A 4,962-nucleotide genomic window follows, 5' to 3' on the forward strand; every position below is an offset into this window, starting at 1 on the left:
AATTAATAAAGTTACAGGGGCTAAATATATTATTTACCCTATATTACATAATTACGAGAAAGGACTAAAATATAATAAAATAAAATTCAGGAACAAAATTAAAATGCTCGAAAACTTAATTTAGTGACTAAAATATAAGTCTATAAAATCAGGAGGATAAAACGTATGGTTTTCCCATGCGGGAAATTACACATAGGCCCTCACCAAAACTACGTCGTTTTGGTGAGGGTATAAATAGGCCTAAATTATCATTTCTCTCCATTTGCTTCTCTCTCTTAGAGAGAGAAGCTCTAGCCTCTCTCTAGAGCTCCCTCACCGGAGGAATACCGGTGACCGGCCGGTCACCATCATCGCCCACCGTCCACAGTGGCCGGAATTTTACAAAATTACCCAAAAAAATCCTCTTTTATTTCTAAATTCGATTCCGGCTTCCTCTTGTTCTAAATCCCCCCCAAACTCCGTAGATCTAAGTTTTTACCTTCGATTTTTCGGTGGTTTTCCGGTGATTTGGATGCTCCAACGAAGGTAAGGTGCTCGGTATCTTCACTCTTTTTCATTATTTTTTTCTGTTTGATTGCTCTGCCCCCCTTCTTTGCTTCATTGATGGGGGCTTTTTATAGGCTTTTTCGTACACCCTTTGGACCGGTTAAAGGAGGATAACCCGGTGAGTCACTGGCCAAAGGAGATGATGGAAGCCACTGAAACTGGGACGTGGAGAGGCTGCTGTCCCGGCTTGCTGGAGGCTGTTTGTAGCTGCAACATGGAGGGGCTGCTGGATTGTTAAAGCTGAAACGTGGAGCAGCTGGAATGGGGAGGTAAAAATTGTGATTACATAGACTATGCAAAAATACATAAAGAGAAACTAACCAAGAATCCCCCTCTAAAAGGGGAAAACTATTATTATTATTATTATTATTATTATTATTAATTTTATGTTTAAAGAATAGATAAACTCGAATAACCGTCCCGTAGAAGAAAAGGAGAACATAGCACACCAAAGTCTTACACATTAATACACATTAAATAATTGCTAGATCATGAATCTAGAAAGGAATAAGAAGTTAATTCATGTAGAAAACCATTGCAGGTTTTGATATCTATGATGGACAAGCAAGTCTAAAAGAGCTGCTTACTCCAATGTCATTCAATGTGTGATATGAATCTTCATGAATGAACTGGTCAGTGCAATAAAGTAATTTTATTCAAAAATCCAACTCAGAAACAAACAACATATGGCTTCAGATATTTAGAAGAAATAACAATATTAGACTTTAGAGTCATTTTAAAGAAAATAAAACCTATGGTCACCAAAGGTTTTTGTTACATTGCTTTCGCCATCTAATATAATAAGAGCTTAGCATTTTGATCTACAATATATCTTTTCAAATCAAAATTTATAACTGAATATGCTAAATTGAAATGCAACAGAAGTGTTTAATCAAAGAATCATCCTCTCCAACCTATATTGCACACTACACAGCTAAATTCAGTTTCTCTGAAGTTGAAACTAAACTAACTGCCTCTGAAATTTGATAAAGATGAGAAAAAACACATATATTTAAAAAAGAATACAATTAGGTAGATTAAGTGATAGGAATTTCGCCGTGAAAAGTTTGGATATCCGAATATAAGGCAACAAGATATTTGCAATTAAAAAGATAAATTAATAAAACTGTGATTTCACGAACTGCAACAATAGAAATTGAAGGAAAATAATTCAATTTATTTCTTTGATTCTTCCCATATCTAGAGAAAGAAGATTTACGTGGAGCAATTCATTTTCACCGATTATAAACACTCAATTTTTTTCCTTCTCTTTCCTGTCAATCTTCTAAACAGTAACTTGATTAAAAGAACCATAGTTTTTCATTCGAGAAAAATAAACAAAAAAGATTCACATCAAAAATCCATTTTGGAAATTTCCCATTTTAAGATTGCAAGAAAAAAACTTGAAAAATTGGAAATCAAGAAATAGAAGAAATTAAACCGACCTTCAAGAACTTGTGTAGAAGGGTCAAATTGGGGTTGATCGAAATTGGATGGTTCCAAAACATCAGCAGCACCGATCTTGAAAGAATCGAACCTAGATTTCCTGCCCGTAAGTTCCGAACCCATTTTCTTGATAACTCAAACGTAGCAAACAAAGCAACGAAAAAAGAATTACATCAAAATGAGAACAAAGAACGAATGGTGTAGGGCATGACAGCGTTGAACGGTGGCAGTTTGATGTAGTTTTGTAGGTAAATTGTAAACGGAGGAAACTAGAAAGAAAATAAGATCATAAAGGGATAGGGTTTTAGGAGATAAAAAATCAAACTTTGCGGCGTTTTCGATTTCAAATGCTACTAATGTGTTGCTAATTACGTTGTTTTATAAAAAAGCACTAAACGTTAACTCTGTTGCGACATTTGTGAGAACAAACAGCACTAATGCATGCTATAATTACGGCATTTGTTTTATAAACGCCACTACAACACGTCATATTTGTGGTAGCGTTTGTCTAAAAATGCCACTAAAGTATTAGGTTATAGTGGCGTTTGTCTAAAAACGCCACGATATATGTATCCTATTCGACATTTGTTTAAAAACACCACTAAAGGACTATTATGTTGCAACACTTGTTTAAAAACGCCACTAAAGTAAGATTCTCTATCGGTGTTTATTTAGAAATTCCATAAAGTAAGATTCTTTGGTTGTGTTTGCTTAAAAACGCCACTAAAGTACTCTTTGTAGCGTCATTTGACAAATAAACGTCACTAAAGTATGAATTTTTGCAGTTTTTGTTGAAAATGTCGTTAATGTTTCCATTTTGTGACGTTTTGAATTTAAACACCGGGATATGTATAAATTTAGTGGTGTTTGCTTTGAAAATATCATGGCAAACACCACTATATACCTATTTTATCGTAGTGAATCATTACCAATAATGATTGATGATTAAAACCACCTAGAAATGATTCCACTGAATTAGACCTAACATATAGTTTGGGGAAAAGTTGTGATTTGGTTAAATTAGGTTAGGGGATTGATTGTAGAAGCCTTGAAATGTTGTTTAGAGGTGGAATCCATGCTTGAAGCAAGTGAAAATCAAGGAAACCATAACACCTAAAGTTTTGACCATAAGGAACTAATTAGGAAAATTTCGTTAACAAATTCCCATCGCTTAAAAATGATGATTTGAAGGTTCTACAAACCTTAGAAAAATTTTGGCACCATTTTGTATTTTTGTGAAAACCAAGGAACATATTCGACAATTTTGAAAATTATGGAGTCAATGTGTGATTATTCAATAATTGTTGTACTATGCTAGAAATTAATGTTAGAATATTGAATTTGATGTTAGAAAGTGAAATTGGGCCATTTTGGAAAGTTGGTAAAAGTTAAGGATCAAATCACAAATATGGAAAAGTTGGAAACTTAAGTGAAACTTTTATGTGAATTTTGGATAAATTTGGTTAAAAATAATTTGAATGGTCAACTTAAAGAGTTAAGGTCAACATTTATGTTATGACATGAAATATGTATCGAATAAGCATTATAAAATTTTTAGTAATTTATTTTCTAATGAGTGACTATTTTTGTAAGATTCTAACATGTGGTTTGAATTGTATATGGTTTGCAAATGGTGTTCATATAAATTATGATTGAAATCAAGATCAAACAATATTAAAGCTAAGGAGAAGCTTAAGGATGAAATGTGAATAGGGAAAAGTTTGCATGTTAAGGACACTGGGTGAGTGCATATCTAATTTGTACTTATGTTATCAAACAAACATTGGCTTTTGACGAGCCAGTGAAGAAGTTATATGGTAAGAAGTGACTCATAATTTTGTGTGACTTTTTTTATTTTTGCATATATGTTCATGTGGCAAACTAAACGAATTAGTGAATATTGTTACAGACTAAACTTTTGGGTCCATGGACATTGGCACAAATGTTTACAAAAGGAGTTCTATGTTCGCAAAATTATGCTTTTTGGGCATAATGTGTTGGACCTGTTCTTGGAGAATGATTATGAGTCCATGAAGGATCAAGTTCGAGTTGTCCGAGAGAAGTGTCGAGGGTGTTACATGTTCAATGGGGGTAATTTTTTCAATGCTCGTGGATTCGGATCGAGACATGTGTACACATATTTTTTTAGGATATTAATACAGAGTGTTGGGCTTGCCTAGAACCATCAAACATGGCTCATTCCTTGAAAGATTCTAGAAATGATAATATTATCCAATAATTAAGGAAATAAGTACTTAATTAGGATAATGTTTTATTTGAATTAAAATTCCTTAGAGAAAGAGTTTTGGATAAGATAGGATTCAATCTAAGTCATCGACGTAGTTTGATGTAGATCGTTGGATCTTAAGGGCCTCAACTATCAATAGATAGCTCCTCCCCTCATTTGTAATCATTCCATCAATTCCATTATTTTCATGTAATAAACACATGCATTTACTCTTATTCTTTTTGAGTTCTTTTGTTTCTAGCTTTCTAGCCTTTTCAGCTTGTTCCCCATTGTGCTGAAGCCTTTGTGGCTTGTGTTACCGAGCGTGAGGGCTAAGATAGCCGTGAGAGTTGTTCCTTTCTGAGTTCTTTTGAATTTCCAAAGTGATTCAAGTCGTGGTGACTTAGAAAGTCCCCATAATGCTCGTGTTTTTTAAATCCGTTCAACAAAGGTGACTTGGATTAGCCCAGTGGTGTTTTTTCTTCATTGTTTCTTAACCTGAGATATGTTCAACCTTGGAGGCTTGGATTAGACCCAATGGATTTTTGTTTTCGCATTGTTGTCTAACCCTGGTGGGTTTGTTCGTCACTTAGTGAGACAGAGACTCATAAGGACGTGGTTAAGGCTAACTTAGGTTCCATTTTGACCTGGAAATCATCTAAGTGCCACACGAATTGACTAGCAGAAGTCTAGCCCTATGAAAAGTGGTATCAGAGTAAGTTGTTAGTGTAACAATGAGTGTT

Source organism: Hibiscus syriacus, unplaced genomic scaffold, assembly GCF_006381635.1.
Source record: "Hibiscus syriacus cultivar Baekdansim isolate YM2019G1 unplaced genomic scaffold, ASM638163v2 tig00112051_pilon, whole genome shotgun sequence".
Lineage (NCBI taxonomy): Eukaryota > Viridiplantae > Streptophyta > Magnoliopsida > Malvales > Malvaceae > Hibiscus > Hibiscus syriacus.